This window comes from Tiliqua scincoides, chromosome 4 (assembly GCF_035046505.1).
Source record: "Tiliqua scincoides isolate rTilSci1 chromosome 4, rTilSci1.hap2, whole genome shotgun sequence".
In the NCBI taxonomy this organism is placed as follows: Eukaryota; Metazoa; Chordata; class Lepidosauria; order Squamata; family Scincidae; genus Tiliqua; species Tiliqua scincoides.
The window spans coordinates 143832144-143858813 of record NC_089824.1 but is presented as its reverse complement, the minus strand read 5'-3'; the positions used below and the strand labels follow the sequence as shown (position 1 = coordinate 143858813).

The window sequence follows — 26670 nt, the reverse complement described above, 5'->3', positions numbered from 1 at the left end:
GGTATTAACTAAAAGGGTTATTCTTTAAAAAAGAAATTATATAAAATATTTTATAGATGGTATTTAATTCCAGAGAAAATAGTAAAAACGTACCCTGGGTCATCAAACAAATGTTGGATAAGTAAAGAATTGAGGGAACTTTTTATTACAAGTGGTAGATATGTGAAAAAGCAAAGAAATATTGGAAAATGATATATAAACTGTTACAAGGGATATTGAAGCGTGTATTACCATTTAAACTGGAAACATTCCTCTTAAATGCGACATCAGAAAATAAGAATCAGATAAGAAATATTTTATTCTAAATATTAGTTTAGTAACAAGTAGAGCGTATAAGTAAAAATTTGAAGCCTTTTAATGATTGGATAGATAATTTTAGATAAAAAATATTGATTGTTTAGTTAAATTACTAATCAGTAGATTAACAAATATGATAATTTTTGTATTGATGAATAATTTTGTTTTTAGACATTATCAATTTTTTTTAGACTAATGTATGTTGTAATCGATGGCCAATACCCTCATATGTAACCTGTGTAGTCCCAGTCCTAAGTCTAATTGATTTTCCTTACCTGTATCTATAATAAATAAACAAACTCCTTTTAGAAAAAAAAATGAATTCCCCCATTCACGTTGAGATAAAAACGCAAATAAAAAAATGTATTAAAAGGTTGCACCTGTATTAGCTTATTGCATAGCAGTATACTAATATTCCCAGATAGTTTAAAGGAAATAAAACACATGTAAATAGATTAAGTGCTTAGTGACCACCTAATCTAAGACAGCCTACTTGAATTCAATAATATCACAAAGGATTTATAGCCCACACAGATGAATATCTGACAAAAATATATAAAGTAGTGTTTCTCAAACTGTGGGTCAGGACCCACAAGGTGGGTTGCAAGCCAATTTCAGGTGGGTCCCCATTCATTTCAATATTTTATTTTTAATATATTAGACTTGATGCTTCCATGGCATGTCACTGCATTTGAGGAAATGTTACAGACCTGTACTTTTAACAAGCTACTATGTATATTCTTTTAACAATGATAGTCAACGGGACTTAATCCTGAATAAGTGTGGGTAGGATTGCAGCCTAAAGTGTGAAAAATTTTCCTGCTTGATGATGTCTCTTCCTGTCATGTCACTTCTGGTGGGTCCTGTCAGATTCTCAATCTAAAAAGTGGGTCCTGGTGCTAACTGTGTGAGAACCACTGGTCTAGAGCAGGGGTGTCCAAAGTTTTTAGCAGGAGGGCCACATCAGCTCTCTGATACTGTGTCAGGGACATTTAAAATTTGAATAAATTTACATAAGTTTACATAAATGAATACATTAAAGATGAACTTATATGAATCAATGAAGGTCTTGCAATAGCTCAAGGCCTATAAAAGGCCTTGCACAAAACAAGGCTGGCCTTTCCTTTGCTGCCACTGCTGCATCAAAGATGTGAAAGAGCAAGCAGTGGAGGGAGCTCTCATCCCACAGCTCACACAAGAGGTCAAACAGTCGCCCTCAAGTTGAGAGAAGTTGTGTTGGGCCAGTGCAGGCTTCAACAAATCTCTGGAGGGCCAAAGGCTCATTGGAGACTGGGGGCCGCATTGAGAGGCCTCAAGGTCCGCAAGTGGCCCCCGGGCCAGGGTTTGGGCACCCCTGGTCTAGAGGTATGTATGTGTAGACGGGTGTGCATCACTTAACAATGAGGATATCCCTGTTGTTATGCAATTAGGTTGTTAAGCGACCTCTTAATTCAGCCCATTCTAGTGCCTTTGTTGTGTAAACAGAGACTCACTGCCAGACACATGCTGGCTGTGTAGGCTATTGACTGATTGCCTTTTTTGCATTAAGAGCCCCTTTGTTGTGTAAACAAATGCTCAGCTGCAGGCTATGGGAGACCTGATTGCCTCATTAAGAGCCTCTTTGTTGTGCTTTGACCACCATCATATATGTGGTCCAATGTTAAGCTGAAGGTCGTCAAGTGACACACACCTGTATACACACACACACGCACCAACGCACACACACCAACAACAACAAACTTATTTTATTAATATCTGGAATCTCTCCCACCAATAATCAATTCCATCCAGATCCTCCAAAGTTCCATAATGTTTTAAAGCACACATTTCAAAGAAGTTTTTTCAATCAAGGCTACACAATTGCAAGAACTACTAATTCACTCCTTTGAAATGTGCTGTGTGGGTGGTAACCTGATCTGAATGCTATACCAGCAATACAGATGTCACAACAGACCTACTCTGCCCACTGCTTCTGCCGGCTTCAGAACGGCTGTTTCGGCTTAAAAAAAAAAAAAAAAAAAAGCTACTTCCAATTTCCTGAGAAACCGGAAGAGACATTTTTATGCCATAAGGTATTCTAAAGCCTAGGGAAGCTCCTCAGGGCTTCTGCTAGATCCCCAAAGAATTCTATGCTCTCTGATATCTTTGCAAACTGTAATCAGTGGCTTTGCTCTTAATGTCAAAAAAACAAACCTGATTATATCATCTAAATTCTGTATTTCAGTGTTTCTCAAAAGGTGGGTTGGGACCCACTTGGAGGGTCTCGAGCCAATTTCAGGTTGGTCCCCATTCATTTCAATATTTTATTTTTAATATATTAGACTTGAAGCTACCATGGTATGTGAGTGCATTTGGGGAAATGTTACAAATCTGTACTTTTAACAAGTTATTATGCATATTTTTTAAACAGAAAATGGAACTTACTCCTGAGTAAGCGTGGGTAGGATTGCAGCCTAGGATTGTTAAAAATTTTCCTAATTGATGATGTCACTTCCCATCATGACATCACTTCTAGTGTTCCTGACAGATTCTTATTCTAAAAATTGGGTCCTGGTGCTAAATGTGTGAGAACCACTGCTGTATGCAAATAGATCTATAACCTACGGTAATTATGTGACAGTATTTCAAATTATTCTTTACAATTGGCTCTTCACAGATCTCCTTACAGATTAGCATGGCAAACTAGACAATTTGATGCAAAAACACAATTTGTTATGGTGACAAATGGAAGGAGAATCACAGTAGCTTATTCCTGAGAAAAACCTAACAAAAATGCATTAAGCAGCAGAGTGGGTGGTAGTAGTTCATGACCTCTTTCAGCATGGAAAATGATACACATCTAGCTTAGTCTGGGATGGCAAGGCAGAGGGTAGCTGTTCCCTTCTAGAGGGAATATTCTTATCGATAGAAGCACTGGGAGGAAATTCTTCTTCTAGAAACATAGAATACATACAAGAGGAAGGAATCTTTCTCTTATAGAGTTTTTGGGAGAACTATTTTTGCATTTTTAGAAACTTGAGGGAATCTCTGTTGAGGAGAATTTGTTCACCTAGAACACTGAAAATGCTAATTACACTTTCATATAATTCAAGAAATAAACAAAATGCCAAAGAGTGTGTGCCTATTCTGGAGCAGTAAAGTGAAAAGAACAATGTAGCTGTTAGAAATTGTATAGAGCAGTGGACAAAAATGACTAAAACTACGTACACTCCAAGTCATGAAGGAGAATTGAGATAAAATTTAGCAATTAAAAGTATCAACTTTTTTAGAGAATTCTGGTACTGAGAAAGCATGCCTGTGCTTTGTATTGGCCAAGGCCATGAAAGGCTAAGAGCCTGATCCTATGTGCATTTGATCCCAAAGTGCTACTTAAGTTGGAAGACAGGTTCAGAAATCTGAGATGTAGTTAAGTCCATGAAATATGCTGGGGTGTCACAGCACACTTCCATTAGAATTTCAACTTGCCTGCACTTTTGACACAATTATTTTTGGAGAAATTCTATTCCTTCTCTAGTCAGGTCTTTCACTATAACCCAAGTGTAATGTTACTTATGAAAATTCTTAGAGTATGGAAGGACACATTGCTCTTAGAAGCATATTAATCATGCTTGCTCTACAAGACAGCAGTTCTTTGTCATCTTAAGTTTCCTTCAGAGTTGTACAAAATAAATTTGCAGCATTCAGTCCAGAAGTAAACTACAGCGTAGAAGCTACCAAACCTGAACCTGTGATTTAAGACCAAGAAGCTTTATCTAAGGGCGCAATCCTAACCCCTTCTGTTAGTGCTTTCCAGCACTGACTTAAGGGTAATGCAGCTCTGAGGTAAGGGAACAAACATTCCCTTACTTTGAGGAGGCCTCCATGAGTGACACCCAACTGCAGGGTGAAGCACACGTCCCATTGGCACCACTATGCCAGTGCTGGAGAGTATTGGCATAAGGGGTTAGGATAGCACCCCAATTCTACTAAAATTTCAGAAGTTCTAAAAAGTAAAATATATTATTTGTATTACTGTATAAGTTATTCTTTACTGGATAAATAAGGCAAGATGTAAGGAAACATCTAGTAAATCATCCCTCATTTGGCAAGAAAAACAAAAAAGTTATGATTTGTTTAGGGGTTACTGGTTATTCTAAACAGATTTTGCTGCATTTACAAGTGAACTCCCAAGAAAGTATTATTCAATTTGACAAGAAAAGTCAGAGTGCACCACAAAGCATTCTATATAGCACCACATATACTTTAAACACACACACATGCGCGCGCGCGCGCACAATTGAGTCTTGTGGCATACATCGTATTCCCCATGTACATTCACAATGCTGTTTTATACAAGTATACTGAGAAATATGTCTTATTGATTTCAATACTCCCACGTTAAGTGTGTACAGAATTCAGTAAGATCCAAGTTCAGTAACATGTAAGAGTTATAGGCCAATCTTAACCCTCACTGGAACAAGGCAGGTCAGCTGGTCTGCCCCCAATCCAGCACAGGATTGGAGCTGGCTGCAGCTTAGCCCACAGTAAAGGGAATTGATTTTCCTCAACCCAAGTAAAGTGGCAGTAACCCCACTGGAGCTATTCAGACCTGTGCCACCTAAAAGGTGGAGCAGATCCAATCAGCCTAGTACTGCACTGGGTCACCTGGGAATGGGGCTGGGATCCAGCCTGGCTCTTTCCTGGGATTGGCCTGCTCACCCATACGCACCTCTCTAGACCCCTATGCCAGCCCGACTCGGCCAACATGTACTCACTGGCCCGCCGGTGCAACGGTGCCAGGGTCAACCTTCCAACTCCTGAGGTGGCCCAAAAGTGCCTTACAGCACTGATGACTCTGGATTGCGTCCTTAGAGTGCTTCCACTTTTTACATAGGTGACTTTGAGTCACCATTCGCAATGCTTGAGTTTGAAAAGAACAGAAGTCAGAAGCCATATCGTACTAGCATTAAAAAATAGTGTGACTGGGGTGGACAAACTATTTGGAGTAGACTAGTTGGAGTAGCAGATCTAAGTACAGGTCCAGCCTATTTATACACAGATTTTTTTATACACGGATTTGACTCAACACAAATGGCCCCTACAAATGAGAAAGAATGTGCTGATCCCTGGAGAAGGGGAAAAATGCATCCCATTAAAATAAGTTTAAAAAACTGAACAGTCCTTTAACAATAGCCTCCTTAATGAGAGAGAGGGCAGCAGGCTAACAATTCATCTGTCCTTCTCTCTCCTTTGGACCCCTCCCTTCCCCCAGCAAGAAAGAAAGGTGATCATTTTGCATTGGTGAAGGGAGGGGCTGAGTGAAGTGCTGATGGACTGTCTTCTTAATGACTCTTATCTTAGAGTCAAAAGGTCAGCAAAGCTGTTTTTCAATCACTGGAGCAAAGAAACTTTGTTTTTTTAATTGATTTGCTATAGTGCTTTTGGAACGGAAACCACGGGAATAATTAGTCTCAACCTGTAATGAAATTTAGGGTGCAATCCTAAACAACTTTCCAGCACTGGCATAGTTGTGCCAGTGGGGCATGTGCTGCATCCTGCAGTTGGGAGGCAGTCACAGAGGCTTCCTCAAGGTAAGGCAATGTTTGTTCCCTTAACTTGGAGTTGCATTGCCCTTATGACAGTGCTGATAAGCACTGATAAAAACAGACCATGAAAATATATAACAGCTGATAAGGGTTTGGTTAGGAAGCTGATTTGTCTCCTATACTAGGAGATGCACAGCTCAAGCCTATGCATGTCTATGCAGAAGTAAGGCCCATTAGAGTCAATGGGGCTTACTTCCAGGAAAGTGTGGATAGGATTGGGCTGGCAAACACTTCATCAATGGCTGATAAGTATTCCCTTTAAATAGCAAGATTCATCACTTTAAAAATACAGCCTTTCCTCTTCAGTCAAACAACAAGATTATTAAATCACTTTAAAAACAGTACCCTTTTTCTGCTCCTGGCCAAGTAAAGTGTGTGCTTATCTCTCCCCTCCCCCTTCGCCAACTGCATGGAAACAACTTTAAGGGGAGGGGGAGGAAAGTGGGAAGGTTTGGAGATCAAAAGGGGGGAGTGGAAGAGGGAGGGGTTGAAAAGAGAGATTTCACTTTGATGAGAAGTGATCCCAGGCTGGGAACTAGGAACCAACCAGACAAGGATCAGCAAGGGTTAAGGACTGCAAGCCGCTCATGCTCGGAAGAGGGCAGGGTGGCAGCAGTCACTCTCGCAGCTGAGTTACTTCTGCTTTAAAAAAAAAACAGACAACAGGCTCGTATTCTGCCCAGGGGTGTAACTGTATCGCTGCGAGAGGACATCCCGCGCCTCCCCTTTGGGTTCCTGGTGCCGCCCTAATGAGCCTCACCTCACATTTTGAATAACACTGGAATATAGGATAACTATGCTGGGAAGCCTAAACTTAGGAACAAAACCTGTTTTTATGAACTGCTTACACAATGTAATCCTAAAAACGTCTACTCAAAAAGAAGCCCCATTAAGTTCAACAGGACTTGGGAATATATTGCATTAGCAAAGAAAATCTCAATGTGTTTTGCAGCCAGAATCTATACATGCTTATTTAGAAAATTCACTAATTTCAATGAAATTTACTCCCAGGGAAGTACTCATAGGATTGGAATTTTAAGAGAACACCTGTAAGGAGTCAATATTTTTAGCCAGGAACAGTTTGAAGTAAGGAAATTCTATTATACAGTGAATGTAACAGATTTCTCTTTTAGATAGTGACTTTTACTCAAATTTTAACAGAACTTTTTGGCATTCTTGGAAATGCAAAAAAACTACCGTATTTTTCGCTCTATAAGACGCACTTTTTCCCCCCCAAAAAGTGGGGGGGAAAGTGTGTGCGTCTTATGGAGTGAATACTGGGGGCAAGGTCCGCACCGGAGGCAAGGTCCTCATTTGCACAGGCGCCACAGGAGGAGGGTAGGCTTACTTTAAAAGTAAGTTTTCCTCCTCTAAAAACTAGGTGCGTCTTATGGTCAGGTGCGTCTTATGGAGCGAAAAATATGGCAGTTTCACAATCGCTAAGAAAAAATAAAATCCAGGCTATGGCTTTTCCCAAAGCTTGTAAGAGAAGAGTTTTTGTTGTTCTATCTTAAAAATAAACTGAGACTCTAGCCCAGGGGTGCTCAATAGGTGGATCGCGATCTACCGGTAGATCGCGAGGCAAAATGAGTAGATCGCGGAGTGCCGACCCCCCCTTCTGGTGCCTCTGGGAGGAAACGCCGGGAGTAAGGCCCATTGTACTCAATGGGGCTTACTCCCAGGTAAGTGTGGCTAGGATTGCAGCCTCACAGCCTAATCCTAGGCATGTCTACTCAGGAGTAAGTCCTGTTATACTCAGTGGGGCTCAAGGTACACCAACATACATTGTACACATAAATGTTATATGTTATGATGGCGCGAACATTGTAAAAAAAAACTCTGGTAGATCTCCGGGCCTTGCTGGGTTTCAAAGTAGCTCTCGAGCCAAAAAAGTGTGAGCACCCCTGCTCTAGCCTATAAGAAAATTCGAGTCTCAAACAACCTGTTTGTTTTTAAGCTGTCACAGGATTCCTCTTTAAAAAAAGAAGTGTCAGTTATTTTTCACTTCTGTAGTAATTAGGGGTGTATGAGAGTTCTCCAACATGGCCCAAATGGGCTTGATCGCTTGCATATATTATAAGGAATTTGCACAAACCATGAAGGTCTTGCAAGAATTGGTGAAATCCCTCAAAGTACTTGAAAGGATCTGATAACACAGGCCTACAAAATTGAGGGTCAGAAAAGTTTTTCCCAAACTTTATGGTGGTTTGATATGAATTTGGGGTCCCGATTCCAAAAATTGCATCCATTTTGCCCTATCACATCTAGTTTTGGAGATATAGTATAGCCTCATTAGTGAATGGTTCAAGCAGCTTCCTCATGAGGAAGCCATGGTGTAGGTGGGTCCTGACAGATTTTCATTCTAAAAAGTGGTTCCTGGTGCTAAAAATTTGAGAACCACTGTTCTGGAGCACTCAAAAGTCACTTTTAGGTTGCGCCAAGGCCTGCAACTACCTCCCTTGGTCCTATTTTTAAAAACATTTTTAATGCAGATTCCAGCATCCATGAATTTCAGTATCCACAGCAGGTCTGGGAATGGATTCCCCACAGACAGCAAAAGACTACTGTATGTACATACTTCTAGTTCACACATTGCTTTCTCCAGGTAGAAAGACACAGCCCCCATGTGAACCAGGTAACACAAATCTGAGCGAGCACAGTCATTCACTTCTACTGAATAGTTTTGCATACCTTTATCAGCTGTGTTTGATAGGGTACTCTCTCAGTAATTATAATCATGTTAACCATGCCTTTACAACTAGCCATGCATTTTTATAGTAGGGAGATAAGATAAACATAACTTTGGGATTAATGCAAGTTTAAATTTTAAAAGGTATAAAAAATATTCGTGTCATTCCAAGTAGCAAAAGTACTAGCAGTGAGAAAGTTACTAGAATGAGAAATATTACTTAATTATAAGGCAATCAAATTTGCTTATGGGGTACGAACAACACAATCTCTTATGTGCAGAGCAACAATTTTTCTTGAGCAAGTAAGCCTGTATAAATTATACATTATGGAAAGTCAAGCCACTTATGCATGCACATACTGTTTTGCATAATTAATTGTCTCTTATGCAACTTCATGCTGCACAATTGCTTATGCAAAGAGTGGCACCTGGGTACACAAAGAAGCATGAGCGATTTATTGTCTTGTGCAAACAACTCTCTGGATCACAGCCTAGGTCTTTAATGATTATCAGACACAGAAAGCAGACAAGTGTGACACAGTTATGCTGAGAAAGCAGCAGGTACCACATTCAACAATTTCCAGATCCCAAGAACATTATCAGCTTCCAGGAGCTAGTGCTAACTCCCAGAGTAATACAGCACAGTACAGCAATAAGATGGAAACTGAGGCATGTTTGTAAAGCTTAAAACTGGGACATACTTTTGCTTTTCAATAAATGTTACTGTACAGAAAAGCCTAAAATCAAGTAGCAGTCTAAAATGCATCTTCTATTGCGTAACAAGTGATTATTTTTAAGATACATATGAATGCAGTCTAAGTTTTTATAGAGGACAATTTACCGTGACAAATGTTCTAGAAAAAAATGTGTCATTTTTGTTAAAAGTGACATATACAGAGTTGTAAGAGCTCTGTAACAGACAGAGTTATCTGGTCAAGTTGACTGACCTAGTTGTCCCTGTAGTTATCCCCTCTTAATACTGAAATTTAGGCAATTGATAGAATTTGGATATCTGGCTTCTTTCAAATTGATACTACCATCAATGTGCAGGGAAAGGATAGGTGCCTCCCCCAAAAGCAATCTTACAATCTGACACAGAGAAAAACAATGGAGGCAGGAGTAACAAAATGCAGCTATAGGCATGTAACCATCGTTATTTTAGGATGAAGTACAGAACAAGAAACAACAGGTGCAGGGCAACACTGTGAATCCTCCAGCTAAAATGAAACCAGTAAACACACATCCTGAACCACAGAGTCCCAACATCTTTTCCTATACTATTACTATAAGAGCTTATTGGTCTCTGTCCAAAAATGGCTCAAGAGATAGAAAAGGTCTGGATATCACTCAATGAAGGTAAAATGCATTCAAAACTGTATTTGAATTATTAAACTATTGGTATTTGAGCACCTCACAATTGAGGTTATTATACATGATAACAGCAAAAGCACACTGAAGTTTGCAACACCTAAGTAAAAATAAAATATCAGTTGAACAACATGCCAAAAACATTTATTGGGTTCTGTTATTTTTCCCCCCCTCTCCTTCATATTTTTCCTGCAGACTATCAATATTATCCTACACAATGATCTGATCGGTTTTTCTCTTGATGAAAGCTAAAGTAGAAATAGCAAAATTATAGGAAGCTGTACATTGTTACAGCTTGCTATAAAAGAGCATAAGACAGAAAATGACAACTGGTGACCAAGGACCAAATCTCACCCTTCAAGGGGCGTCATCCAACCGATAACTGTCTTCTATGCTCACAACCTTACAACTCCTTATTACTCAAGCAGCTTTAAAAAATAAAGTGAAAGTAGCTTAGAGGGAATGCAGCAAATTGGAGATCCCTCAGAGGACTCCAGAGCACACCTGTATTCCAACTTCACCCAGGATAATGGCACCAGACAGGCCAAAGATATTAATGCAGAGAAAACTGAAAAGCAATGTAGCTAGACAGCATAGGGGTGGGCAGGGGAAAAAGGTAATACAGACCTGTTCGACATCCTGGCCCTCGAGGTACGGGGTTCCACAGGGCCAGATGTGTTTATTTTATTTCAACCCATTTTAGGCATCTAATCAGTGGGTTGTATCCAAAGAAAGTTAGTCATTGCTAAGCAATACTGAAACAATAAGACAAACAAGCCATGATTAACTTAAGTCTAATTAATTTATATTGAACTTATATTGTATACTTTCTTTGGATACAAACTAGCATACCTAAGATTAATGTATACACTGGAGAACAAGATTTCACAACATACAGCTCATTAACTGTCAGGGACCAAAAGACTCTGCAGTTGGATGCAGAGACGGTTCCTGTGGAAGAAATCTTTAGCATCACCCAGACTCAGGGTCAATCTTGCAGTTTCCCTGCCCGTGTCCACTGTAGAAGAAGTGGGACTGGTTGCCAGGAACTAAGACTGACTACAAGAATCTTCAACATACATGCTTCAACATACCTTTATTATACATGCATCTCCATGTGCATTTTAATGGCTAACTACTTCAGGAACTAATTCTGGTAGCAAGTGGGGCATAAATATAATACACAAAAACAAGTTTATATTGTCTCATAGCTATACTTTGACAGAAAACTTAAATACTTACATTGGAATTCCTTTTCATACTAAAAATTTCATGAAGCAAAACAATTTAAAACAAATATTCAAAAATATTTTCCTACCATTGCAAAATGAATGGAATATGAAAGTGTCTTCTTGGGGTGAGAGTACTCCAATGTCACTCTACTAATCTTATTAGTCACCATTGCAAACATCCATGATGAATTTCAGACATCTTTTCTGAACTTTACAAAGCAAACTGCAGGAAAAAAGATACAGAATTATATATCTATATACAAAATAAAGTTCAATTTACTCTTAATATAGCATAGCACCATCTTAAATTACTCATTCTCTCCTACTGTTGTAAAACAAAGGCTAATCACAAATTTGTTCAATTGTAGGAAGTGTGCAAACAAAAAAATTGTCTCAATCTAAGAGACAAGCGGAATGTTCCATAAACACATTAAAGCCCACTCTTATAATTTTCTAAAAATCGAATTGTGACCATCTAACAGCTGCACAGGCCAATCCTAACCTAATTCCCATTCTGCAGTGCAACAGGGGCCAGTGGAGCCTCCACTGCACTCAGTGCAAGCATTGCGGCTGCTGGAGGTGTTCTCGAGGGAAGGGAACATTTGTAGAGCAGCTCTATGGGGATACTCAGATCCACGCAAGCTCTGCAGCTGGCAAATCCAGGTTGCCCTGTGTCAGGCTTTCAGGCTCTGGAAGTGGTATAGGATATGGTAGAGACTGCCTCTGCCCCTCATGCTTGAACTAACCTCCTCCCAGCTCTTCTCCGCCTTGTTATACCACATTTCAATCCTGCCCTCCCTGTCGTGCATAATACCTAGCTGCTCCAGCAGGGAACACCCTCCAACTGGCTGCAGGAGGCCAGTGCAGGCCTTTCTGCTGGCGGGATGGGAGTTTGCACTGGCACAATGTGCCTTACACACAATGGGGATGGACTGACTTCTGAATCAAGCAGAAGTTATGTATTGTATTTAATATAATGGATTATCAACTGGACCCAGCAACCAAGGATGGGAACCAGAATCAGTGACTTAGACTCAAGTCGCAAAAATGTGTATTTTTTGGTGACTTGTTGACTCAGGTGTGCATGGAAGACTCTGAAAAACACCTGGACCCCCTGACTCAGCATTCGTCCCCACGCATACTGACTCGAGTCTGCCTGTGTCTGGGTGTGCTTGCTTACTGTTTTCGCAGCATGAAAAACCTCATGGGGCCAGCATTCAGACTGGGCAACCAGCAGGGAATTTCCAGCCGGGGGCAGGGAAGGGTTAACGTTTGCTTTGCAGTGGGTGGGGGGAGGCAGGAGCAGGTCTCTGACAGGAAGGAAAGAATGGATGATCATTTGATGCATGACCCCTTGGAGCCCAAGGGGGTTCTTGATTTATGATTGGCTGCAGAACCCCAGGGAGGGGAAGGGAGGCAATTCATAGCGATCACGCTTTCCACCACATGGCATGGCTCCATGTTGTTACTTGGGGAGAGGGTAGGAAGCCTCATTGAATGATTGGCTGCAGTGGGATGACTGAGTAGAGCTGCAATCCTCTCTGCTTAGCTGGGAATAGGTTGCATTGAACTTAAGGGGGGTTATTTCTGAGTAGACATGTATATTATAGGATTGGGCAGTAAGAAGTTCAAGGTCCCTTCAAGATTCACTCTTGTAGTTCTAAGTTATGGTTAACATTATGTCTGAATGCAGTCTGAATAGTTTTGGATATTTATACATAAGGAAGCTAGACTTCTATGATATATATTACATAAGATAATAAGGGGCAGAGTACCAAGCATAACTCACAGGTTGTACAGGATTCCTTTCCTTTCTCTACATCCTGGCCTTAGTGGCTCCGGTTTGTATTGGCAGAGGCCACATACACACTTGCTGCTTTTAAGCTGCAAGGTACCTTTTCAACCACAACATACAACACACATTTTCAACACTATAAGCAACTATCTTCATTCAACCAAACTGGTTCCTAAAGTTATTTTCACAATACTACACATACGGGCATATCTACAATTCTTTATTAAAGTTTTTATAAAATACAGTTCCCAGAACTTCTGCAAATACAGAAATCCGCAATGATTGAATTCGTGGATCTCAGGTCTCCAAACCCTCTGAACCTGACCGGAGCTGCACTCTGGCCACATCTGGAGAACCTTCTGAGGCCTCTGGAAGGCTGAAAATAGCTACTTCTGTTTTTTGACCGAAAAACAGAAGCAGAAATTTTTGGCTTCCTGAAGACCAGGGAGGCATCCCCAGCCCTTAGATGGTACTCTGAAGGTGACAGGACCACAGCTCCCATCGCCTCCAGAAGGTACAGACTAGGCACACCCTTGGGTTCAGAACCCATGAGTGAGAAAATCCACAGGTAATGTGGGCTGCCTATACTACAATGTAAGGTAGAATACCAGCTCAGAATGTATTATATATAATGGCATTAAAAGGACAATCTAAATTTCGGTTCTTCCAGTTTAACATAATCATGCTTAATGAAAAAGAACTTAGACTAGGAATCCTTTTCTCTCAGTTTTTTTTCCTAGTCTGTGTCTTATCTCTCTCAGAAGTATAACTGAATCAATTTAAGACTATTGCAGAATATAAATATAATTTCTAGGGCAGTTTTCTTTATATCACACTACAATTTACTATGTTTCGCTTTTCTGTAAAGCAATCATTAAGCCAAGTCTTAATTCAGGTAAGACAGAGATTGTCAAACTTTGTCCCATGAAGTCCATTTTACCTTCTTCCTTCCCCACCCACCACTCTCATATTCACTCAGTAATAACATCACAGCAAAAAAACGTAAGGATGAGGACACTTCAGAAAAGAATTCTGTGGCATTTAAACTACTCATATGTTCCCTACAGCTATATTCCCCCACCCCACTTAGAATTATTAGTCAGCAGCAAGTTGGAACCTACAACAAGATGCTGCATTGTATCTCCAGCCCCTAACACAGGTGATTCTGTTCAAATGTCCAGTTACAAGGCTTGTAGTCCACGAATTCAAAAGTCAAAAACTATTCACAGATAATATGATCAGTGAGACTTGTATAAAACTAGTAAGAAACAGAGCTGCCTCAAAAGAAAATACAGGACATTGAGACAAAACAGAGATCTTAAATAAAGACCATACTAAACGCTGAGATGCACCTAAGCTTGTTTGTCAGAATCAGAACTGAAAACCAGACTCAGAATTGACTATCTTTGGTTCATAACCCAAACAGGAAACTTAGCCCTCAAATGTGGGGCATCACCTGGCAGCTAATAAAGGTTCATATCCCTGCTTCATAAAGTTTTGCATTTTTCACTTAGTTCACGCTGCCTCACCAGGGAGATTTAAACAGGACAAATGGGTGAACTGGGGTTCCTTTTATCCAGTAAAGACACTGATGTATTCTAGCATGACACATCCTGGGAACTTTAAAAGTGGTAATCCCTGTGCTGCCAGCAGCTTTTTATACATTTGTTAGTGCAGTGATGCAGCACATTAGAGACTTTCCCTGCTGGTCAGCAAAATTAGATTTCTGGTCATCAAGTAAATGTTGCAGTTGTGTTTCTGAATACCTGCTTAGAGTAATTTAATATTTCCATTTTTCGAAAGCCTAGTTTTGTGTCATATAGACAGTAATAAAAGTAAGACAGGCAGCAAATCCAACAAACATTTTTCACCAAGACAAACTATCAAACTACAAAGATCAATTAACTGATTTTGCACATATCTGCAATATCATAGTCTGTCCAGCACAACTAAAACTGAATTCAGTTTCCACTTTCTTTGGCAGAGATTATTAAAATGAATACATTAGACTACCCTATAAGTAAGTATTTTTCAGTTATACATTTATGATTTTTTAAATCAATACTACATTATAAAGTTTCACGATATTCAGTGTTATTTTGACAAAGTAAACTAGCTATTCTTGGAAATGAATTTATTTCATTACACAGATGCATGTGCCACACAATTATTAGAAATATTCTCATCTACATAATTAAAAAACCTAACCTGGAATAAACCTTACTCCATATCACCCAATTCCGTAACTTCTACCTCTCTGGCCAAAATTCTTTCACAAGTCATGTGGACTCTTCTCTCCCCCCAACCCTCCCCTACAATCAAACATGCAAAGGCTGCATAAAGGGAAAAGTCAGGAAATACCCCCTTTTTTGGAACTGGCATTCTATCTTAACATTCCTACCTGCAAGCATCATCTATAAACAAATGATGCTGTACAGGCACAAGAATAGTTACAGAACATGGAATACCATTGTCATATAGAGTTCATTGTGCTCCATTTAACTCATTTTTGCCCAGCCCACAGGGGTACACATTTGATCCTGGTTGCATATACACAACGTTCGGCAGAAATGGTTTAAAATGCAGCTTACTTTGGGAAGCATGGCTCTAGAGAACTGACACCAACAATGGCTGCCTATGGGGTGGATCAAATTGCACATAAGATGCCAAGAATGTTCTAAATTTTGTCATTTCACTGACTAAGCACCATTAAGGGCTGTAAATCACAACCCTACAGAAATCAAGCTCCGCACCTACACAGTGAGATGCAAGCAGGCCCTGTCCTGCACCTCTCTTCAGAAAGTGTCCATTCTTTTCTTCTCCAACAGCCTGCTTAACAAATCACAGGGGCATGAGACCACTGGAGCTATTCTATGCTGGGAAAACAAAATAGGTGCACCAAAAATCTTATTGTATTCTACTGTATTTGGGTGGAAGATGCAAATATATTCACAATCAGTTATCAAAGAGGTACAAGTCAAAGCCTCCAGGATACTATGCGCAGGAAAAAGGACCTCAAGATGTTCTGTCCACAGGTAATGTGCTTAATATATCCCCTAGGAAGGAAGAAATTTATAGTCTTTTAGATCTTCTGTCAGAACTGAGAAATAATAGTTGTGACTGTCCCTAATTTAATGCTGTAGTATCTTTTCATTTCCAACCATTAGCAGTATTTTCTTCCCTCTTAGATCTGAAAATAAGTGTCAAAGTGTGAACCAAGCCACAGAAGTTGCTGGTGTGCTTTTCAGAACAGAATAACCACTCACTTTTTAAATCCTACCCAAACTACCATAGCCCCCATCCAAGTTCTATTACAATGATGCCAATACAGGAGAGTGAGCTATTCACAGATTATCAATCAACACAAAACAGAGGAGAAAAACATTAGGCGCAACCCTATAGTCTCAGATCGCTTTTATTTAGGCATTACTTTTACTGCAATAATATTTGCGTTGCATCTTATGAAGAATGTTTTTAAATTGTTAAATCCACAATATTTCAAAGGTTTGTTAGGACTTTTTGCAGAAAAAAAGAACTGAGACTAAAAATTCAAAGCAACAATTACATTTAAGGGTAGTAGCTCAATCTTTCAGAAGAATATAGGCAGACAAATTCTCAAACTTTAGACTAGAACACTTTAATGAACTAAAAATCTTAGTTTTTGTTTAAAGATTCTAGCTTTCATAAATGCCAAAAAAGGGAGAAAGCAAAGACAGCTCTACCAATGCCTCAGAAGCTAGAATTTGCAGACGGTTTTCCATATACATCGACCATTGGAATTTTCTCACCATTTCTAAGCCAGACGCATACTTCTGAACAATATTTGTGGCTTTCAACACTAGGAATCTGTCATATTTCTGAAAATACCAGGACAACAACTTTAAATGTATTATAAAATATAGTTAAATATAGTTTATGTGGAAAATTAACATTGCTGAAAAAGTATTGACAACCTCCCTGACAGAATTTGATCACACACTGTAAATGTTAAAACAATTTTAATCACCATAAAAGGGTACATGGAACTAAGCCAGTGGTTCTCAAACTTGAGCACTGTGACCCACTTCCTTCTCTGGTGCTAGGTCTCCACAGACTTCTGGAAGCAACTGGAAGTGACTTTCATGAACCTGGAAGTAAACTGAAATGACTTTCCAGCTACTTCTAGAGACCTACTGAGGTCTGGTGCAGCTTCCAATTGCATCAGGAGGGCTCCACTTCCCAAACATAATTAGAAGTCGCCAATCACAACCAGAAGTCGCATACGGGGGGATGCTCTGAGGCATGAACTCGGAAACTATGGATGCTCAAATTCACTGATTAAGAGGACCCACTATACTGGGGCAAGCTTCCAAGTAAGTATGTAAGGACTGCAGCCCTAATAGTACCTTAAAAATTGTACAAATGGCAATACAGAACAGCATAAAATTTTATGCCTTTATTTCCCCTCCATTTATTATAAGCATAATTTCTCAGAGTAAGGCTGCATAAGTCCCATCAAATTCATATAAAGGGGATCAAGGTGTTAGGAGGGAGAGTGGAAGCAAACAGTTGCAGCCCAATCCTGAACAATTTGTTATATCAGCGTATCACCAAAAAGCATGCCTTCACAATAATGATTAGAACAGGAATGTTAGACTGGTCTCACTGTAAACCATATTTCAAGCACTAAAAAAAATTACTAAATTGCCACAATTGCTTAAAACAATGTGCTGGGTTTTCTATTTATCTTATCACCATTTTTGCACATCACACAAAAAGTCTTCACATCAGCAAATGAATCAACACAATCATTTTATTTTGCATGGTTATATAAGCAAAGCTATCAACTACTAGTTTTCAGTTGTGCAAAGAAAAACAAAACTAAAATCCAACAGGAGCACAGGTCTTCCCAATCAAGTTACTCTTGTTACTCAAGTTACTCTTACCAGTGAACTTGGATTTAAGAAGTTAAAGCACAATCCTACACACGTCTACGCGGAAGTCCCTTTTGTTCAATGGGGCTAACTCCCAGGAAAGTATGTATAGGATTGCAGCCTCAAGCTATAAACATAACTTTGCAACACAGGAAGACAGCTGAATATTTAATTAAGCCATTTCTGCCCAATGCCACATATATGCAACAGGGAACGAATGTGTACACCTGTAAGCTGGACAAAAATGAGTTAACCTCCATGCTTTCTCAATGCTGCCCTACCTCAGCTTCCAGGTGCATGTAGCATTCATTTTGAATCACATAACATTTATGGAACAAAATAAATTACAGCAAGTTCCCACTTAAAGTTGTCGATAGGTTCTTGTAAACTGCAACTTAAGAGTGAAACGAATTATGATGAAACCAATTATACAGTAACCAGTCTCAATAACAAATGATGGGCTCACTAAGCACTTTCCCCTGCTGCACCACAAAGCACTGTCTCATCTCAGAATGCCTTGAAGAGCATTCTGGGGCACAACAAGACCAAGGAAGTCAGTCATTGGCCCAGTATGACCCAGAAGCTGCTTCCAAAAGCCCTACAATGTTCAGCAACAGAGGACACGGAGGTCAGAAGACTGAGAACCATTGACTGACTTTAAAATGTTACAATGTTGAATGAAACAACTTTAAGTGAGGACTTGCAAAGTTGGTGTCTTGGTAAGTACAGCATTATTAGCATCCCATTATATTTTAACATGGAATTGTAATATTTTCTCCCACATATAATTCCATCCAACTTTTACAATACAGCAGGGGTGTCCAAACTTTTTGGCAGGACCACCACATCATCTCTCTGATACTGTGTTGGGGGCCAGGATGAAAAAAAAGGAATAAATTTACATTTCAGATTTGAATAAATTTAAATAAATGAATATATTAGAGATGAAACTTATATGAATGAAGAAAGTCTTGCAATAGCTCAAGGCCTATAAAAGGCCTTGCACAAAGCAAGGCCAGCCTTTCCTTTGCTGCCACTGTTGCATCATAGATGTGAACATCAAGCAGTGGAGGGAGCCCTCATCCCACAGCTCATGTGAGACGTTGCACAGTTGGCCATCACGCTGAGAGCAGTTGCATTAGGCCAACATGGGCTTCAGCAAGACTCCAGAGGGCCAGACACTCATTGGAGACTAGGGGCTTCCTGAGGGCCAGATTGGGAGTCCTCGAGGGCCGCAAGTGGCCCCAGGGCCAGGGTTTGGGCACCCCTGCAATACAGTATTAGCAACTGCTTCTATAAGATTGAATAGACTTTAAACCATTTGTGAAATAGTACTTCTATAAAGCAGAAAAACAAAAAGTTAAATACTGTACTTTGAAAAAAAGTTACTCTAGGAAAATAATGATTAATCCAATCTGCAAATTCAAGATGAACAATGCAATCTGGATTATTAGAGATCAATTTTCAAACTGTCTCATTTGTAAATTAAAAATTGGAAACATTAGTTAGATGTATACAGAAAGTTTCCTACTTTGTGTGTCCTACACAAACACTTAATATATAAAATAATCTTGTTTGGGATCTCATATACGAAACCTGCACTTCCAAAGTGAAATAAAACACAAGAAACAAATTTAGACTCACATATGCTTTGCAAGGAAAAATCTCCTTCATGAAATGCATGAAGCAGGCAGCAAACATGCCTGCTACAATTGGCATGGTATGTAAGTATACATAAATACTCCTTAGAAGAGGAAAGAGACTCCTTGGCAATAGGTTGCAAAAACTACACTTCCAAACCCAACATTCTGCATGATAGATTAGCATGCTCTACTTCCATGCTTCCCACGTTTTCCAGAGTGACCGTGCACAGGTTTTATTTCATATAGCACTGTTTCTCAAACTGTGGGATGGGACCCACTAGGTGGGTTGCAAGCCTGTTTCAGGTGGGTCCCCATTCATTTCAATATTTTATGTTTAATATATTAGACTCGTTGCTACCACTGTATGAGACTTTTAACAGGTTACTCTGCATATACCTTTAACAATGACAGTAAATTGGGCTTACTTCTGGGTAAGAGTGGGTAGGATTGCAGCCTAGGATGGTTACAAATTTTCCTGCTTGATGTCACTTCTGGTGGGTCTTGACAGATTCTCATTCAAAAAAGTAGGTCCCTGTGCTAAAAGTTTGTGAACCACCATATACAGTAAAAGCAAAGTTCAGGGAGATGTGTTTTAGGCCTGAGTAAGGCACCGCAAAACAAAAGCACAATTAATACGTCTGAAAAGTCATTAGTTATTTGATTTTTCTCTGTAAACCGCTTTGTGAACTTTTTGTTGAAAAGCGTAAGAACATAAGAAAAGCAAGAGACCCCTGGTGATCCTGGTGATCCCTTGCATCTGACATAGCCCATTTCTAAATGGTATATAAATACTGTTAGTCACACAGGCCAACACACATTTTGCTTCCTTAAATGTTACACCAATTCCTGGGTATTTTGGGGGCGCCAATTCCAAAAATGGCATCCGATTTGCCCTGTCATGTCTAGTTTTGGAGACACGGCGTAGCCTCTTTAGTGAATGGTTCAAGCAGCTTCCTCATGAGGAAGCCTACACCATGGCTTTTTTCATGAGGAAGCTGCTTGAGCCATTCACTAATGAGGCTATACTATATCTCCAAAACTAGACGTGATAGGGCAAAATGGATGCCATTTTTGGAATCGGCACCCCAAATTCATATCAAAGCACCATAAAGTTCAGGAGAAACTTTTCTGACTCTCAATTTTGTAGGCCTGCATAATTAATGATAATGAAAGTTAGTGGCACGTGAGTCCAATTAGAGCACGTGAGTCCAATTAGAGCACTGGCTCCCAGCCTGCGGTCCGTTGACCACCACTGGTGGCCCGCAAGATTCAGAGAAGCGGTGTGCGAGGTCTCAGGACCGAAATCACCTGTGATCACCTCCAGCATCCCTCACAGACCACCAGAGAGGGTGGACGGGGATGGCCTGCAGCTGACACTGAAGTTGGGGGTTGTTCATGGGGGGGCTCACTTGAGAGATGCTCCCCCACAGCTGGCACTGGAGAAGAGAGTGCCCACAGTCGGCACCGCTGGCGGTGCGCAGCAGGCCGACTCCCGCCTCAGTGGTCTGTGGACCCTAAAGGCTGGGAAACAGTGCGCTGGGCAGTCAGGGCTGTGTGGAAGAATCTGTCACACTCTGCTTCTACGGTCTTGACTACACACCAAAACAGCAGCAGCTATGAAAGTGCAACACAATTAAACACATAAAGACGCAAGTGGGAAGGAGCATGCGGGACACGAGCGTCTGCAGCTGATGCGGGGCAGAGACCCCTGGAGGGAGGCTGCGGGGCTGGCTGTGGAGGGCGAGGCGGGCGCTGCCAGGGACTGAGGGGAGGCTGTGGAGAGACGAGGCTCAGGTGAGGAGGGAGGAGCCCGCAGGCGCCGCCGAGCCCCGCCCCCCGCGCGTCGACGGGCCGAGGAGGCCGGCCCTCAGGAAGCTCCCCGCGCCGCCCCCTCCCTCCCCGGTTGCCCGTTACCCCCATTACCCATCACTCCCAGCGCAGCGCCGCCATCCTGCCTCCGGCCAGCTCCCACGGGAACGACGCTAACCTCGCGAGAACTCCCCGCTTTTCACCCCTCCCGCTCCTCCTCCTGGGAACCAACATGGCGGAAGCGGCGCGCACGTGTCCGTGCCCCAGATACACAACAGCGCCCGCAAGCTTGCGTGCTCGCTCGCGTGCGCGGGAGGGAGGGAAGAGCGGCTGGAATGTGGAGCGGGTGACGTCGACACGCGCGCAGCCGCGTTCGGTTGAGCGTTCGAACAAGGCGCGCGTGCCGCCGCCGCCTCCCCCCGGTCACGTGGGGCCAGAATACCGCCTCCTCCTACTGCCTCCCCTCCCTCTCACCCCCTTCCGAAGCCTGCACCATCCGGGTCCTTTCGCCTCACCAAACGGCCCCCCCTTCCCTGCCCCCCCCAGGGAGAAGGCCTGACCTAGTTGCTGAGGGGCGGCCACGGCCCGCCGGGACTGAGCAGCCGCTTCCTCGCCCCTCCTCCGCTTGCTGGCAGCCGCGTCAGCGCTCGGCCCACTCACGGCGCCCGTCGGGCTCCCCTCGGCGGCGGCTCCTCTTCCGCTTCCTTCCCTCCCCCACCGCGGCGCTCTGCGTCGCCAGCTAGCGGGGCGCTCCCTGCAGCTCCGCCTGCTGGTTGACTGAGGCGGGAGGGGGGCTGACAGAGCCCGCCAAGCGATGCGCGGCCAGCGAGGGGGGAGGCGCGGGCAGCGCTCCTGTCGAGCATGGCGCGCTGTGTGCCTCCCCGGGCGGCCCAAGCCCCCTGGCGCTGCCTCGCGAGCGAAGCCTCTGTGGAATTGCAGCCTCATGCGCTGGGGTGGGGGGGAGAGTCCCACAGCTCAAGCCTGCCCGTGTCCACTCAGAAGTAAGTCCCAGTGTGTTCAGTGGAACTTACTCTCGTGTAAGTGTGCCTAGGACTGCAGGGGCTCCTCCACTTTCTCCCTCTAAGACAGCCATTTTCAACCACTGTGCCATGGCACACTGGTGGGCCATGAGAGGTCCACAGATGTGCCACAGGACTTTGTGGGGAGGTCATTTATTAACAGAGCCAATGGGAGATGTGAGCCCCACTGGCAGCATGGTGTGCCATGTCAGTCGTCAACAACCTGGTGGTGGGCCTTATCAGTGTGCCATGAGATGTAAAAGGTTGAGAATCACTCTAAGAACTCACGGGTTTTAAAACCCAAGCCCGTGCGCGTCTACTCAGAAGCAAGTTTTGTTATAGTGAGTGGGGGTTGCTCCCAGGTAAGTGTGGATAGGACTACAACCTTATTTCAGCTGGAGCTTTTATGGGCTGCTGCCCTTTTTGGGCCCAATCCTGTCCAACTTTCCAGTGCCAATGCAGCCCTGCAGTGAGGAAATAAACATTTCCTCAGCTTGCGAAGGTCTCCATGATTGTCCCTCCACCACAGGATGCAGCATGGCTGTACCAGCACTGAAACATTGGGTAGGATTGGGCCCTTCATTAGATGCAGTTTCTTTGTTTTCGCTTCAACAGACAAGCGTTGCTAAAGATGGTTCAGACTGAGATGCTGCTACTCTTTGCAAGGGAATTGCATTAACTTTATGGTTTACAGTATGCAGTTATTATAAATAACAAAATTAACACTTAGGTTAAGTCATTAAACACTTACTTTAATGAAACCTATCCCAAGTAAACACAGTTAAGGCCCAATCCTATCCAACTTTCCAATGGTGATGCTGCCATCCTGAGGTTAGGGAACATGTTCCCTTACCTTGAGGAGGCCTCCATGATTGCACTTCCCACTGCAGGATGCAGCGCAACTCCTATTGGCATGGCTGCATTAGTGATGGAAAGGTGGATAGGATTTGGCCCTTTTGCAGTGACAATTTCAGTGGCATCCCATGGAATAAATGCAAACTGCTATTTCAAAACCCTGCAACCTGGCTTCTTATTCATTACTTTACAAATATGCTTGTCTCATGTACCATGTGTTTTTCTTCCATGCTTCAGTATAGGTCCATGGACATTCAATTCAATTCTCAATGTATAATTCAATATTTTACGTTGTTAAAAGTAACTCCTATTATGTTGGAAAGCTTGGACTTACTCCCTGATGATTGTGCAAAAAATTCCCATACAGAATCTGCAAAGGTTACTGAGAGGAAAAAAGGGCTGTGGTGGTTAATACTTATTAGCCATTTTCTCAGAAGTGCAAATCTGCTTCACAAAAAGCCTCTCCCTTCTCTCAGAATTGCAGAGCTTTCAGGAAAGCCAAAGAAATCCCAGCATATAATTAATCTATGAAACTCCTTGTCACAGGATGCTGTGATGGCTTTACAAGCAGATTGGACAGATTTATGGAGGAAAAGTACATCACAGGTTACAAGTCCTGCAGGTTTTAGAGGTAGCCTGTCTTTGAAAGCCAGATGCAAGGGAGTTGGAACAGGATACTAGTATCTTGTTGTCTTGACTGCTCCCAGAGGCATCTGGTGGGTCACTGTAGGATTTAAGAAGCTGGACTAGATGGGCCTGTAACTTGATCCAGCAGGGCTCTTCTTATGACATCTTTGCAGATAGAAGATGACTAAGGGCGCAATCCTAACCAACTTTTCAGCACTGGCATAGCTGTGCCAGTGGGACATGTGCTGCATCCTGCAGATGGGGGGGGTGGTAGTCATGGAGGCCCCTTCAAGGTAAGGCAATGTTTGTTCCCTTAGCTTAGAGTTGTGCTGCCCTTATGTCAGTGCTTCCAGTGTAGGGATAATTATAGGACTTTGGACAAAAAACCCAAAAAGATTCCTGGGTGTACAGTAGTATTTGGAACTTGGATGTTCTGATAAGGGATTCCTGGACTTGAGTTAAGGTGTGTCCTTTCAGAAGGGCATAAAAGCTTGATTGCACCCAATCAAAGGGACAAACAGTATTGCAGGCAGTGTTCCTGGTAAACCATGTGGCTGTGCAGCTCAAAGCCAAAGTCCTTCAAGTTCTGCTGAACCAGAAGTCGGTGATGATGTATTACTGAGTACTGGAAGATGTCACTATGCATAATATGTTACTCTAATTGAATCTTGTTGTCACCAGTGGATCACTGTGGTTGTGTAAGACTCAGCCACAGTTGCAAGTGGCACATCAATCTAAGCTAGCAAAGGCACACTGGCCCTTGCCACTACTTGAATATCAGGGCACAGCAAAGAATCCAAACTGATCCTACTCCTGAGAGGGAGTGCAGCCCCATTTTGAGGAGGTTGATAATCCATTACCCAAGTCTGAGGTCTGTGAAACCAAAAGGACCTGCATTTTGTCTGAATTGAATTTCAACTTGTAGCTCTCATCCAATCCTTCACTGATGGCTGGCAACAGTTTAGAACTACAGTTTTCTCAGCATTCAGTGGCAGATAAGGTGGTGTTCCTCATATTTAGCAGGGAGAGAACAACTCCCTATTCATTCCAGCAGTGTCTTTTCTAGGGCATGTAGCTGGTGTTTCTTCTGCATCTTTTTAGATTGTGAGCCTTTCTGGGACGGAGCCATTCATTTAATTACCTTAGTTTCTCTGTAAGTTGCTTTATGAACTTTTGTTGAAAAGCAGTATACAGGTGAGGCCTGTTTCCATGGATTGTGTATCTGCAGATCTGGCTCCACCAGAAATGTGCTCCAGTTGCCTCCCGAGCACTTTCTGAAGCCCACACCCTTCTATCTGCTACCTCTACAGGCTTCAGAATGACTTTCAGGCCAAAAAATGAGACATACAGTTTCCCTTGGAGGGCTTATGGGGCAAAAAAATCACAGATTTGTTTACCCGTGATTTTCAGTATCTGTTAGGGTGGGGGATCTAAGAACAAATCCCTGTGGATACCGAGGCCCCACCTGTACAGTATAAATATTCTTCGTAATGTAAGGTCTGTATTGCATTTTTCCCTTTAATAAAGAATCAAGGTTGACATTGCATGGAATAATCCTTTATACACTGCCATAAATTAAAGGATAATTTAAGCAATATATAAAAGGTGTAAATAGCAGTTTTGATTCACCTTCAGTGTTTAAAATAACCCAACTGAATTAAGAGCAGTTAGAATTTTCTCAAGTGTTAAATAGCAGGTTTGGCTAATAGTTGAAAATCTCATCAAAAAGCTTTTGCATGATTTTGAAGAGCCTTGACCTGCCCAGAATAACAGGGAAACAGAACATCAGTCTGTGTAGCATTTCATTTTTTTCTGATTTAGCATTTGAACAGGACGTCAGGTGAGGGAAGAAGGGGATGTGTTGCCATGGTAACCAGGACATTTTGGTTTCAAACAGCATATCACAAAAAAGGTACCTAGAATAGGTGGCCTACAGTTAGCCAATTAAGGAGATTCATCTTCCTCAGAAACCATAATTTGCAATTGTGAAAAAATGGTTTTGTTTTGAAAGACTGAATAAAAAGATGAGAGAGGGCAGGAAGAGCTGCTGGGCCACATCAGATTTTGTTTTTTTGTCCACTTACCCCATTAATTAGAAAGGCATAAATACTACTAATTTCATAGTCTGAAATGAAAGCCTTATCAAAATATTAATTCTTTGAGAAAAGGTTTTTGGTTGCATAGTTGCCTGCATAAAAAGCAGCAAAATATACTAGTTCCAATCTGCACAGTGTTTAAGAAGACTATATACAAATTTCCTATTTGGTTTTGTGATTTTTCTTAAAATTTACAGTGGACACAATTTTCTTTGCAGGCTTAAATATTATGCTCTGTATGCTGAAACGTAGTTTAAAAAAGAATGAATGCAGTAGTGGTACCTTTCCAAAAGAATATCCCAAGGACTCTTCAGAAGATAGACACCCATGGTTTCCAAATGCAACAGGAACATGGACTATGAAAACTAAGGCACAGCATGCAGAGATGCCACCTTCACTACTTAGACATTTGCCATATGAGCCTTATTTGTATGCAAAATAACGGCCTTTTCTAGTATTTAGTGATTGGCAGTTCAAGTTGAAACTCACTGACTTGCAGTACATATACAAACGCTTTATCCACTTATTCAGAAGCTTATCTTGATACCCAACTGACAAATGTAATTCCATCTCCTGTAACACCACAGCTCTGATATTACAAATATATGGATTAGTAATTAAAACCCAAGATAAATGGAGATGGCTGCAGGCCCTACTTATCTCTTCCTTGTTAACTATTTACTTATTTTACCAGTCTTGGATATGTTCATATAACACAAAGAAGCTCATTTTAATTGCCATG

The 26670-nt window shown here is 41.7% G+C and overlaps 1 protein-coding gene across 7 annotated transcripts in view; it reads right to left on the bottom strand.

Moving 5' to 3' along the window:
• Positions 1–22021, bottom strand: part of ZZZ3 (zinc finger ZZ-type containing 3) — a 56436-nt gene extending 34415 nt beyond the window's left edge. For 4 of the 7 annotated variants that reach the window (XM_066626274.1, XM_066626278.1, XM_066626279.1 and 1 more), the window contains exons 1-2: positions 21892–22021; positions 11258–11394 (exon numbers count right to left, since the gene is read on the bottom strand). The gene's annotated coding sequence lies outside the window, so the exon portion shown is untranslated. Of the gene's footprint in view, positions 1–11257; positions 11395–21445; positions 21507–21891 lie in introns of those variants that run through there. The other 3 variants (XM_066626275.1, XM_066626276.1, XM_066626277.1) reach the window with 3 other exon arrangements.
• Positions 22022–26670: the final 4649 nt, after the last annotated feature.